Source organism: Pinus tabuliformis, chromosome 7 (assembly GCF_031772625.1).
Source record: "Pinus tabuliformis cultivar Carrire ecotype Pingquan chromosome 7, CPIR1, whole genome shotgun sequence".
Taxonomy (NCBI): Eukaryota; Viridiplantae; Streptophyta; class Pinopsida; order Pinales; family Pinaceae; genus Pinus; species Pinus tabuliformis.
Window position 1 is genome coordinate 563272842 of NC_142293.1, and position 15263 is coordinate 563288104.

Genomic DNA, 15263 nt, shown 5'->3' on the forward strand with positions numbered 1-15263 from the left:
GACCAATTGTTAGGTACCAACCAAGATTAAATAATTTAGCACAAATAGATTAAGCCAATGTTACCAAATTACACAAAATAAACAATGGAGGACAACTGTGCATCTTTTACATGTATTTATTGACTAGAAATTAAGGTATTTCTTGAGTCATTTTCGTTAAAGTAGGTAAATGATAGCTAACTTATGAAAAAGGATATAAGGCTAACCTACGAATTAACTTCCAAATTCATGTATAATGCTAAAGGTTTAAATTTGGTCCAACTAGCCGATTAGATTGTGGCTAGGAGTCTTCATTTATTTGTAAAGCCTTGTGAGAAGGAGGCTTTATTGTGGCTAGGAGTCTTCATTTATTTGCAAATCCTTGTGAGGAGGAGCCTTTACTACTTTGGTCTACACACGCTTCCCCTTTTATTATTGTTTGTTTTGACTTTCTTCAATTTTTCTAAGTCGTTTTTTTCTTAGAACTCTGGATGAGCTTTGGTAAATGATAGCTAACTTATGAAAAAGGATATAAGGCTAACCTACGAATTAACTTCCAAATTCATGTATAATGCTAAAGGTTTAAATTTGGTCCAACTAGCCGATTAGATTGTGGCTAGGAGTCTTCATTTATTTGTAAAGCCTTGTGAGAAGGAGGCTTTATTGTGGCTAGGAGTCTTCATTTATTTGCAAATCCTTGTGAGGAGGAGCCTTTACTACTTTGGTCTACACACGCTTCCCCTTTTATTATTGTTTGTTTTGACTTTCTTCAATTTTTCTAAGTCGTTTTTTTCTTAGAACTCTGGATGAGCTTTGGTAAGTCAAACATAAGTTAGAGGAATGTTGTTTTTAATGGATGGGATGGAAATATAAGAGTGTTTAATGAAAAATGTTAAGTATGGAGGGGATATGACTACGCTACCCAACTTGAATTCCTAGTCGTACTTAATGATCTAGGTTAAAACACACTTATCCAAAGACAATTATGTCCCGACATGGTTTAATATAATAACAAGGTAACATTTTTACTTAATCATATGCCATAAAGTACCCATCTAATGCCAAGTACACTTCACAAGCAAGTCAAAACTCAATCATCACTTCTAAGTAAGGGAATCCACACATTGAAACCAAACTAACTATAGCCAGAGGTATCATGAAGCATCATCTAGCACAACCAATCTTGAGAGAATCGAGCACATAAATACAGTTCATAAGATGATGAAACAGGTATAAGCACCATCAAATCACACCCAACCGAGTGTGTCTCTAAGGGAGTTGCCTAAAAGGAAATAGGTCATAATGTAAATGTTGGAACAACACCATCCATATGGCTCCCACACCTCCCTAACCCATTCGTGGAGGACAGCCTTCAACAACACCTTGCTGACAAAGTATTTAGATTCAATAACCTGAAACTAATCACATAAATAATAATATTTAGATTCAAAGAAATATATCAAGAACTGGGTCATTACATCATAGTACACCTTCGATAGAAACTTCCTGCAAGCCTTTGGCACCATTGTCACTTTCTAAACTGGTCATTTCTCCTATAGAGGGAACAATTGTCTTGGGATAAGAGGTCCCCATGAATCCCTTAACCTTATGAAATCATTGCCACAACTTGAGTCCTTCACAAGTTACCCAGGCCTATTAACTGCAACAAGATAGGTAGTAGAACCACTGCAAACTTGAGAGATCACAATCTCTCAGGTGCCATCAAACCCTAGCTGAGACAAAAAAAGATAATTAGTTATTTTTATTATCTTACTTTTCAAAATTTATATACTTATTGAAATAGTCCTTCTAATCTCATGCTTGTTAGGGAAAGTGATGATAATGCATTCTAAGCTGAGAAGACATTGCATTCATATAGAGACATGGTTAGACCACATTTGTAAAATACTATGAATCCCCCATAACTTAGGTATGCCTTTCGTGGCCATTCAACTTCTACTTTAGTTGTTTCCTCCCCATGTGTATGTTGTTTTAGAAAGGCATACTTTGTGTTGCAATGCTATAATGGTGTTTCTAAATGCCATGGACTCTGCTTGGATTCTCATTTGTTCTTCTGCAATGCATCTATTATTTTCTAATAAAATTCATTCGCTTGTTAAGTTATTTCTTATTTTCTAAGTCAGATGACACGAGGACATGGAGGACACATGGTTACAAGTATCCGACATGGGACAAATCGACCTCGGCAATAGAACATAGGGAGCACATGATATATATACAAATTACTAATACAAATATGAAATATAGACATAAAGATCCAATTTTTTAAGAGACTAGAACGCTTACAAAATATTGATACAACTATTTACTACATCAATTATGATCAACACACAAGAAATTAGAATATTCAATACACGTCATAAAATAGAAATCTAGAAGTTAGGACCATAAACTATAGTTTTTACTAGGTTATTTGATGTCATTAAAAAACGAAATTTATTACATAGATATTGAGTCATTGATACTATAGGTCGGAATGCTAATGGAAAATACAAACTAGGTTGGATACTCAAAACTAAGTCACATGACATGATGACACGAAACGCGGAGGACATAAAAATACAAGTGTCCAACATGAGACACGATGACCCTAGAAATAGGACATGGAGGACACATTACACACACAAATTTGTTATATATATTAAAAAATATAACAAATTAGTAAATTGTTAAATTTCATAATACCAACTAGATTTATTTTCTCAAACCAATTTATTTTATTCTTAGTGATTTATTTATTTAGCCAAATAAATTATGAATTATCAAAAAATAAAATCGCTGGTATTTTTAACTTCTAGAATCAATATATGCATGGAATTTAAATCAGAGAAGATCAATCACACATTGCAAAAACAATTCACCCGCAACAATTTTCCATCATCTATTAATCTCGAAAATCTGCGTTTTCAACCAACATAGATACAAGGAAAAAATACAATAACTGAAACCTGTAACTCGGCCCACATAGGATGAATTCAACCCAAGGAATTCATCCACTAGGAAATCAACCTCTTTAAGAAATTGGCTTGGAAAAATTCAACCCAATCAATCAGCGGGCAAATCAACCTACGCCCTCCTTGTGTGCTATCACTATGCCTGAGGAAAAGCTCAACCCCCCAACAACTGAGCTTTCTCCAAATCAAATCGACCTTCCTCCAACAACTCGACCCTGCGATCTCCTCAACTCTGCCTCCTGGATTTGCCCCCAATTCTCCAGTACTTTTCCTCTGCGCTCCAATCTACTAAGCCAATCACACTAGCAAAAATTGCTCTTAGTAATGACTCGCTCTCTTGACCTCGTGTATCTTCACCTCTTCACTAAGCTTCTTTTATAATATTCATTAAGGCCAAATCCCTAACCCTAATCTCCCTTCTAGAATCACCTTGGAACAGTTAAGATTATTTCTAAATCACTTAAATAATTAAATTATTTATCCTTAGAAAAAGACTTAATAGTCCACAATAATTAATTGACTTTAATTAATGTACTTTTCCTAAGTACTTAGGAAAGAAGACATAAATCACTTACTCCACCAAGCAAGCACCTTGAAGAAGCAAATAATGTCTTCCACATGCTAAGACACCAAGCCTATGCAGAAGGCCTTCCAAAGCTACCACTAGCTTCAACACTCCCTCCTAGCAAGGAAGGGATTCTCCACCACCCCCAACTTATCTCAGTACTTCACAAACTTCCCTTTCACTAGAGGTTGAGTGAGAACATTTGCCATCTGTTCCTCTGTAGAAACGTACTGCAATCTCACAACACCTCTTTAGACCCTGTCTCTAATAAAGTGATATTTGATCTCGATGTGCTTGGACCGATCATGAAGTAAGGGATTCTCAATAAGCTTAATGCAACTCTGACTATTGCAGTGAATCACAGTTGGCCCCATTTGCAGAGCAAATAGACTTACAAGCATCTTGCGAAACCACACTACCTCACAACTTGCCACACTCACTGCCATCTACTCCGCCTCTACTGAAATAATTGCCACCGATTGCTACTTCCTATTGTACCACAATATCATGGTCGATCCCAAGCTGAAACAACACCCAGATGCGGATTTTTTGTCCACTGCACTCCCTGCCTAATCAGAATTTGTGTGCCCCTACAGGCTACAACTCCACTCCAACTCTGACATATATTAGTGCAAAGTTTATTGTACCATGCAGGTACCTTGATACATGCTTCCCTGCCACCCAATGAACCTGCCTCAACTTCACCATGAACTGGCTGAGTGTGTCCATAGCAAAGCATTTATCTGGCCTAGTGTTGACCATATACATCAAGGAACCTATCAACTTCTTGCACAATGTGGGATCCACCAACTCACCTTCAGAAGCACTTAGCTTCTTCAAGTTAGTGATCATCAGTGTAGACATAGGCCTACAATCGTCCATCTTGAACCTCCTCAAGATCTCAACTGCATATTTTCCATGTTTAAGGAAAATCTCTCCTGGTTGCTACCACACCTCCAATCTCAAAAAGTAGTGCATCAAGACGATGCCCTTCATCTCAAACTCCGAAGGAAGATCCTCCTTGCACATCCCTACAAACTTTCCCTATGAGCTTCTTCGATCCTCTGAAGAAGAGATCGTCCACATAAAGTACCAAGATGAGTGGCTCACCCTCAACAAGTACATAGTACAAGTTGGGATCCGCCTTAGTCTTGGCGAAGCCCAAACCAAGAAGATATCCATCGATCCTAGCATACCATGTGCATGGAATCTACGTCAGCCCATAAAGGACCTTCTTCAACCTGCATACATGAGACTCTCTCCCATGCACCCTAAAGCCTTGAGGATGCTCAATACACACCTCCTCCTCAATTACCCTGCTAAGGAAAGCAGTCTTCACATCCATCTAATGTATCCTCCACCCCATCTCTGAAGCAACGAACATAATTGCTCTAATAGATGCATATTTGACAACAAGTATGAATGTCTCGTAATCCACTCCCTACTTCTAGGATAACCCTCTCGCCACAAACCTCGCTTTGTACTTCTCGACACTGCGATCAGCGACATATTTGATCTTATAGATCCATTGAGAAGTGACCACAGACTTTCCCTCTGATCTCGGCACTATGTCCCATACATCATTGCACATGATGAGGCTATACTCCACCATGGCATCCCTCCAAACTTGCTCATCTATAGCCTCCTCAAAGGTGGAAGGCTTAGACTCACTAACATTGCTTGTCAATGCCCAATAACTGGAAATTATTGTCGTTGGTCTACTCTTCCTGAAGGTGTTGCTAGGAGAGCCTCCACATGCTCCTCAACGTCTCTCAAGATCTAGTTCGCCCATCTTGGCCTCCTCATGGTAGAGCTCGAAGGAATATCCAGCTCCTCCAGATCTGTCGAAGCCTGATTGTGCCCTTGTTGTTGGTGTTGTTGGTCCCTTTTCATCCTTTAGAGCTTCTCGCTCTCAATCCTCTACCATTGTTGGCCCTTTCTAATGAGACCTCTTAAGAGTCTTGTCCTCATCAAATCTAACATCCCAACTCAACATCACTTTCCTCTATCTTGGAATGCACACTCAATAGGCCTTTGAGACCTCATTGTGGCCCACAAATACACCCCTTTCTGACAAGGGCTCCATCCTAGTCCTCTTCTCCATGGGAATGAGGACATAAACTGGACTATCGAAGATGCACAAACGGCTCACATACAATTTCACTCTTATAAAAAACTCCACAGGAGTCATGTCCTCCAATATCTTATGAGGACTCATGTTCTGCATGTACATGATTATATTATAGCCCTTTACCCACAAAAACATGGCAATTCCTAATCATAAATCATTGCCCTTGTTGCCTCCATTATGGTCCCATTCGTCCTCTCGACAACCCCATTCTACTGAGAGTGGTAAAGTACGGTGAGTTCCTTCTTAATCCCTGTTTCCTTGCAAACATCCTAGAACTCATTGGAGGTATATTCATCCCCATTATCAGATCTCGACCCCTTAATCTTCTTCCCCATTTGGTTCTCCACAAGAGCTTTGGACTCCTAAAACCGATTGAAGACCTCATCCTTGGTCTTCAAGAAGTAGATCCCATTTTTCCTAGAAAGATCATCTATGAGCATCGCAATGTATAAATATCATGTGATCGATATCACAGACATAGTACCACAAATATCTTAGTACACCAAGTCTAGCACTCCCTTAGACTTGGTCTCGTTGTGAGGATACACAACCTTAGCTTGTTTACCAAGCGCACACCCTTTACACACTCCTCCCTAACCTCTGAAAAACCAATAACCATCCTTTGCAACATCAAGAGGGCTCTGTAGTATAGGTGTCCCATCCTCCTATGCCATATCTCACTCTGGCTGTCACTCTCATGTATGAGAGCCTTCACCGATTGTCCTCTCAACAGATAGAGATCCCTCTCCCTTCTCCCAATCACTCGCTTCTTGGTTGGATCAATTCCATTTCTCCCAACCACTTCACCTCCCGTAAAGCTGACTTCTAGTCCTTTAACTTCTATGGCCGAAACTGAAAAGAGATTCTTCTCCAAACCTGGTACATACAACACTTCATTCACCTCCATGATACCACTTGAGTCCATCTAAAACTCAATATTGCCAGTGCCTTCTACTGCATACTTGGCCTTATCACCAAGCTCCACATGTACGTTCGTAGGCCCCTTGGTCATGTTGGCGAATATGTCTCAAGATTCCACCATGTGACGAGATGCTCCACTATCCATGAACCAAACACCTCTCATGACGATTCCAAAAAGGTAAGACACCAAGGCAAAAAATTTCTCAAACTTTTCAGCCATCTCTTCCATCTGTGTAGTGGTTGTCATGGTTGTCTTTCCCTTGCCCCCCTTCTTGTTTGGACAATGACTAGAAAAATGCCCGAACTTGTGACAAGTAAAGCAATTGGCTTTGCTCATGTCATTTTCCTTTTTGTTCTGTGAAAAGCCTCCCCCACTCTATTTCTCCTTGGTTTTCGCTTTTCCCTTTTTCGCTTGTGCAGCAAGAGCAAGCTCATCTTTCTCCTCGATATCCTTTTGCTATCCTCTAGTCAATGAGTTCTCCCATATCTCCTTCTAGATGAAGTCATCCCACAACTAGCTCCAACCACAAAGCTATTACTTAGCAAGGATCCCATCCACAAAAGTGGTCCATTGCTTAATGCAACCCTTTAGAGAAAATTTTACTAGGTCTGAATCACTCACACTTTCCCCAATAGTTGCAAGCTCATCACGAGCCTCCTGGATCCTCGTGAGGTAAGATGTCACGGTCTCAAATCTATTCATTTTGACGTTGTTTAATTTCTCTCGCAACACCATTTTTATGTTTTCATTTGAACTTTGATAAAGAGCAGTCAAAGTTATACCCACATCTGACGTCTGGTGCCCTTCCCTGATATGTGAGGAATTATGTAATTCCTCACACCATCCAATATTATACACCCTACTTTCATATCTTTAAGATTGTACTCACTATGAGGTTTGGATCTAAAGGAACCTAAATGTCTCTGTTTATGAGATCCCACAAACCATTCATCTTCAGAATCGTGGTAATTCGCTCCTTCCAGGGATTGAAATTAGCAGCCCCATCCAACCTATCTTCATATCGCAGACTACTCAATGATGCCATCTTCAAAAATCGACCATGGCCACAAAACCCAACTGCAAAATTTTAAGAATATAATTATGTTGTCGTAATAAAGAAACTCACTGCTACAAACCCTTGTGATTTCAAATCTCTCTCAGAGTCTTCTAGATAGCTCTGGTACCATGTTAAATTTCCTCATACCAGCCAGATTTATTTTCTTATGGCAATTTATTTTATTCCCAACTGTTGAAAAATGTAACTAGGTTCAGTCTTCATAAAATGTATTTGTCAAAAGAATTTTTATTATTGTTACAATGACTTATTAAAGCATGGGTTTCATGCTTGGGTCATCATTTTATTAGTCAAAGTCCCTATTGTGGACTCCTAGAATTAATAAAGAGTCATTAGAGTCATTGTATATTTTATGAGACCCTTCTTGAGATTTTGAACGATGTAAAAATAATTGCTTTTGAGTAAAAAATGAATAAATTAACCTCCACACCAAGCCAGCCTCAAGAAGATCAAGTCGGCCTCAAGGAAGGCAATTCAACCTCATTGGAAGGCTATATATACAAGGAAGTTTGACTTCATTTGAAGCATCTCACTCTCTCACACAGTTCGATATCTAAAGTTGGAAGCTGGAAGCTAGGAAAAGTGTGAAGGTGAAGAAGGAGGCTAAAAGGAGTGTGAATTTGGTCAAGGAGGAAGGGAAGAACAAAATCAAAGTTTTAGTCTCTCTCTCTCTCCCTTTCTCTCTCTCTCTCTCATGTGGGCTAGTTTAGGAGATCAATGTCTCCTTGTCAAAGTTGAAGCTGCTACTGATGCCAGAAGCTACCAAGTCGAAGTTGCTAGGGTCGAAGTGTTGCTGCTACTAGGTCGAAGGTTGGATCGAAGAAGGAAAGGTTGGCTTGGTGTGGAGGAGGTCTTTGTCTAGGTTGAAGAGTCTCAAGAAAAACTATTGAAGGAAGAGATTTTGATTGGTTTTTCCCCTAGATAGGGCTTTTTCCCTGGCAGAGTGCCTATATCTTGTGTCATGTGTTTTTGTGATCTTAATGCACACATAATTTGGTATTTGTTTGATGAAAGATAATATAACAAATAAGTAAAAGGAGCCAAAATAATTCACAAGTAATTATCAAGAAAGAGAAATTTAACCCTAACTCTACTAGCATTGATTTTTCAACATGGTGTCAAAGCTAAGGTCAAAGAAGAATGAAGATCACTTTGGTTGGCTTGAAGGAAATGATTACTCCCTCTATAATAAGAATGGGGTTTAATTCTACGAGAAGATGGATCAAGAAGATTGTCTACTACTTATTCAATAAGGTCAAAATTCAAGGGTTCTTAGCTGCACTTACATATCACTTAATCATGATAATGCATGGATCATTGACAATGGAGCATCAAGGCATATGACAAGGGAATGTAAACAACTACAAACTCTATCAAAGGAACCATCTTCCCATGCAGTGGAATTGGGAGACAACAAAAGCTATGTTGTTAGAGGTCTGGGATCAACATCTTTGAAGTTGGAGAATGGAGCAAAACTACATCTCAACAACATATTATATGTTCTAGGTTTGAAAAAGAATTTGCTTTCAATTTCTTGCTTAGAAGATAAAGGGGATAGAGTTGTTTTTGTTGATGGAAAGGTCTTGGTTTGGGGAAAAGATTCAAGTATTGACAAAGCTAGGGTATTAGAGTTCGTGAAGGAAGTTTGTACAGAGTCATTAAACCACCTCCTCAAGCCCTAGTTCATATGGAAATATCTCCTATTGAGCTATAGCATAGAAGATATGGTCATCTTCAGTACAAGGTCATTCCCACTCTTAAAAATCTAGTTCACGGCATCCTCGATATCAAAGAAGATCGTGAAGGATTTTGCAAGGGATGCTCTTTGGGAAAACATACAAGAAAACCATTTTCAAATAGTGAAATAAGGTCTAAAGAAATATTAGACCTCATACATTCTGATGTGTGTGGACCCATGTCTGACAAATCACTTGGAGGTCAGCTTTACTATGTAACATTTATTGATGATCACTCTAGAAAGACATGGCTCTACCTTCTCCAGAAAAAGGATGAAGTATTTGGGAAATTCAAAGAGTTTATATGCGAAGTGGAAACCCTGACTGAGAAAAAAAAAAAACAAACAAAACAAAAAAAACAAACAAACAAAAAAAAAACAAACAAACAAACAAACAAACAAACAAACAAAAAACAAAAACAAACAAAAAAAACAAAACAAAACAAAACAAAACAAAACAAAAAAACAAAAAGCTTTAAGATCCGACAATGGTGGGGAATACACTTCTAAAGAATTGATTGCATATTGTAAAGCAGCAGGAATTAAGAGGGAGCTTATTGTTCCCTAATATCCCGAACAAAATGGAGTGGTCAAAAGAAATAATAGGAAAATTGAAGGTGTACAAACAATGCTCCTTGATCAATACTTACCAAAATTTCTATGGGGAGAAGCAGCAATGATAGTTGTATATATTCAAAATCGATAAGGACCATATCTGAAGGGTAGAAGTCAAGTGTAGACCATATCTGAATCTTTGGGAGTCCTGCCTACATCCACATTCCAAAGGACAAACGAAAGAAGCTAGATTCTACAAGCATCAACGGGATCTTCGTTGGCTATAGTCACTCCTCAAAGGCATATAGAATCTACATCAAGGAAGGGATCTTCATTGGCTATAGTCTCTCCTCAAAGGCATATAGAATCTACATCAAGGAAGGAAGGCACATTGGAGTAAGCAGGACGTTATATTTGATGAAAATCAAGCCTACAAAAGATCAAAGGATATTCCTATTGATTTTGATGATGAAGATCTACCTATATTTGAAGAAGAAGAAGTACAACATGACAACCCTTCTACAATTCAAGAAGAAGGACCAAGTGAGCTTATTCAACTTGTGGTCATACCAAGCACAGGGAAGAGGCCAAATTGGTTAAAAGCTACTCTTGAAGATGTTGAAGGGCATGGATTTGCGAAAGGAACCTTCAGGGAAAGCAAAAGGCTGAAGAGATATTCTAGATATGTTGCATATATGACAAGACTCATTGAAGCAGAACCATGTACATTTGAAGAAGTTGCTCATCAAGAAATATGGAAGAAAGCTATGCAGAAAGAATATCAATCCATCATGAATAATGGGGTTTGGGAAATTGTTCCTAGACCTAGTGACAAATCGGTTGTCACGTCAAAATGGATCTACAATATCAAACACGTTGTTGATGGAAGCATAGATAAATACAAGGCCAAATTTGTTGCAAGGCGTTTCTCTCAAAAGGAAGGCACAGATTATGAAGAAACCTTTGCACCCACTGAAAGGTATACTACCATTAGATCTTTGGTTTCATTTGCTGCTACAATGGGATGGAATATCCATCAAATGGACGTGAAGACAACATTTCTAAATGGGACCATCGATGAGGGAGTATACATTGAACAACCTGAAGGCTTTCAGGTAAATGGCAGAGATATTCATGTTTGTAGACTCAAGAAGGCCCTGTATGGTTTGAAGCAAGCTCCTAGGGCATGGTATGCAAGAATGGATGCATACCTTCTAAAAATTGGGTTCGTGAAGAGTTCTATTAATCCAAATCTCTACATAAAGGTTGTGAATAATGATTCAACCATTATTCTATTGTATGTGGATGATCTATTCATTACAGGAGTGGAGATAAGAAAACAAGAATGTAAGAAGATGTTGGCAGCTGACTTTGAGATGAAGGATCTAGGATTGATGCACTATTACCTAGGTCTAGAAGTATGGCGAAATCCTGGGGAGATATATTTGGGGCAAGGAAAGTATATCATCAACTTGTTGCAGAAATTTGGAATGATGGATTCCAATCCCATGACTACTCTTATGATCACCAATCTCAAGAAGTTGAGGAGCTCTGACTCAAGTCTTGTGGATCCTACCTCCTATCGTCAGTTGGTAGGTTCTCTAATGTATCTAGTAAATACTAGGTCAGATATATGCTTTGTTGTGAACATCCTCAGTCAGTTTCAGTTGGAGCCTCGTCATGATCACTAGATAGCTGCCAAGCATATATTGAGATATCTTCGTGGCACGATACATCACTGCCTAAAGTACAATAGCAAGGAAGTCAAGTTGATTGGCTTCACAGATTCTGATTGGGGTGGCAGTGAGACCAATGGAAGAAGCACTACCAGTGGATGCTTTAGTTTGGGATCTGCCATGATCTCATGGATGAGTAGAAAGCAAGATCATGTTGCTTTGAGTAGTGCTGAAGCAGAGTACGTGGTTGCATGTGAAGTAGGAAAGGAGGTTGTATGGTTGAGGAAGCTTCTAACAAATTTGTTCGAGAAGCCTATAGATCCTACTGTGATTAATTGTGATAATCAAAGTTGAATCAAGATGTCTGGAGATCCTGTGTTTCATGCTAGGACGAAGCATATCAACAATAAGTTACACTATATCAGGAACTTGGTGCAGGATGGGATCGTGAAGCTACAGTATGTCCCAACAGACGATCAAGTAGTTGATATACTAACAAAGTCTCTTCCTAATAAAAAGTTTGAATATCTTAAAAGCATGCTTGGTTTAGTTGATATTGTTGATTTTGTTGATGATGATAAAAGTTTGGAAGAGATTTGTTTAGGCCTTATGTGTGAAACACATTGTCTAGAAGGACATTTGGTCGGCATTGTGTGTTGATGTCTAGTTCCCGAAGTAGGGAGGGTGGCATTGGTCATGGAGTTCTGACCTCGGATACACACCTAGATCCATGGGTCAATGGTTAGCAAGTAAACCTGATGGTACCTAGAGAGGTTGAAAGCTTTGGTCCATCTTAGTCCCACTTGGATAGATTGCCCTGGTCAGGAATCTAGTCTATAGCATTTCGGTGCCTAAAATGTTGAGAGACCTTAGATAGATTGCCCTGGTTAGGAATCTAGTCCATGGCATTACAGTGCCTAAACTCTTCATAGTTCATATAGTTTGAGATCTTTCATATGAATACCTCCCTAGTTAAGAGGGAGTGTTGAAAAATGTAACTAGGTTCGGTCTTCATAAAATGTATTTATCAAAAGAGTTTTTGTTACAATGACTTATTAAAGCATGGGTTTCATGCTTGGGTCATCATTTTATTAGTCAAAGTCCCCATTGTGGACTCCTAGGATTGATAAAAAGTCATTAGAGTCATTGTATATTTTGTGAGACCCTTCTTGGGCTTTCAAACGATGTAAAAAGAATTATTTTTGTCAAAAATGAATTATGTAACCTCCACACCAAGTCGGCCTCATTGGAAGGCTATATATACAAGGCAGTCCAACTTCATTTGGAGCATTTCACTCTCTCACACATAGTTCGATATCTGAAGCTGGAAGCTGGGAAAAGTGTGAAGGTGAAGAAGGAGGCTAAAAGGAGTGCGAGTTTGGTCAAGGAGGAAGGGAAGAACAAATTTGAAGTTTTGGTGTCTCTCTCTCTCTCATGTGGGCTAGTTTAGGAGATCGAAGTCTCCTTGTCAAAATTGAAGCTGATGTTAATGCCAGAAGCTGCCAAGTCGAAGTTGTTAAGGTTCAAGTGTTGTTGCTACTGGGTCGAAGGTTGGATCAAAAAATGAAAGGTTGGCTTGGTGTGGAGGAGCTCTTTGTCTAGGTTAAAGAGTCTCAAGAAAAACTATTGAAGGAAGAGATTTTGACTGGGTTTTCCCCTAAATAAGGGGTTTGCCCTGGCAAAGTGCCTACAGCTTGTGTCTTGTATTTTTGTGATCTTCATGAACACATTATTTGGTAATTGTTTGATGAAAGATAATATAACAAATAAGTAAAATAAGCCAACATAATTCACAAGTAATTATCAAGAAAGAGAAATCTAATCCTAATCCTACTAGCATTGACTTCTCAACACCAACAATTTATTTATTAAACCAGATAAACACTGAATTACCAAAAAATAAAATCACTGGTATTTTTAACTTCTAGAAGTGAATATATGCATTGGAATTTAAATCAGAGAGATTAATCACACATTGCAAAAATAATTTACCCACAACAATTCTTTGTCATCTATTAATCCTGAAAATTTGGGTTTTCAATCCACGGAGATACAAGGAAAAAATACAATGACTGGAACTTGTAACTCGACCCCGACAAGATGAATTCAGCATAAGGAATTCAGCGACCGGGAAATCAGCCTCTAGAAGAAATTGTCTTAGAAAATTTCGGCCTAATCAATCAGCTGGCAAATTGACCTACACCCTCCCTACATGCTATCACTATTCCTTAGGAAAAACTCAACCCCCAAGCAATTCGGCTTTCTCCAAATCATGTCGACCTTCTTCCAACAACTCGACCTCCTAGATTCACCCTCAATTCTCTCGTACTTCTGCTTTGCACTCTAGTCTACTAAGCCACTCCCATTAGAGAAAATCACTCTCTGTGATGACTCGCTCTCTTGAGCTCTTGTATGTCTTCACCTCTTTGCTAGGCTTCTTTTATAATCATCATTAAGCTCAAATCCCTAACCCTAATCTCCCTTATAGAATCAGCTTGGAGATCAACGGTTGAGATTATTCTAAGTCACTTAAATAATTAAATTATTTTTGCTTAGAAAATGACTTAATAGTCCACAATAATTCATTGACTTTAATTATTGTACTTTTCCTAAGTTAGTTAGAGTTCAAAAAGAAGACATAAATCACTTACTCCAAGCAAGCACCTAGAAGAGGCAAATAACGTCTTCTACACGCTAAGATGCCAAGCCTATGCAAAAGACCTTCCGAAGCTACCACTATCTTCAACATAAATTACACATACAAAAATGAAATATAGACAAAGATTCAATATATTTTAAAATTTAGAAACTAAAAACATTTAGAATTTTACATGATCATGATACAAATTCAATCATAAAACTTTTGTTCTTTAGGTTGTTCTCTTGCTTAAACAATGTTTTTCAGCATTTGAAACTACTATTGCAGCCCCATTTCTGGCAGATGGAGCACTAGCAGATCCTGAAGAAAATGGAGGGGGCCAACAGCAGTGGGAACATTCCTCCCTTTACTTTAACTTTTACCAACAGCCCTTGCTAATTGACCCATGATTTTTGAGAAATGAGGAAAACAATGGATAGTTGTAATCCCTTCTAAAACTGCACAATAACCCTTAGCTACACTCTAAAACGTCCAACACCTGTTGAGTGAAATAAGCTCAAATGAAACGAAAAATGTGTTTTTATGGGGTGTAGAACTCTTTTACGAGGGCATGGTGAGGCCATGTACCGAACACATGTTTGGCAGGTTTCCTATGCTAAACATGGGTTGGACACGTGTCCTCACTTATTGGTGTTTGGCACATATGATACAGGTCACAGGCCCTGTTTGGAGGTGTTCTATTACTTAGACTAGAATTGTAGATGGAAGAATATCATAGATCTTCACTACCAATATTCCTCCTCCATGTCCAAATCATCAAAATCAACACCATTTATGCTGCTCTCTTCTCCATCGTCCTCCTCCTCTCTATCCAGTTGAAGATCTACATCCATTGGTCTGAAGGATGACCCCTCGAGAGGATCACCATCATCAAAAGCAACCAGCTCTAGCATTGGTTCATTAAGATCCAAATTGGCTAATGTCAAATCAACATTGCTGTTCAAAGTACTTCAAATCATGTCGTTAGGAAACACATCCCACATGTTTGTCT

The 15263-nt window shown here is 38.6% G+C and overlaps 1 protein-coding gene across 2 annotated transcripts in view; it reads left to right on the plus strand.

Moving 5' to 3' along the window:
- LOC149248635 (E3 ubiquitin-protein ligase RGLG3-like) overlaps positions 1 to 15263 on the plus strand; it is an 84825-nt gene that overhangs the window by 66067 nt on the left and 3495 nt on the right. The gene's annotated exons all lie outside the window — the stretch shown is intronic.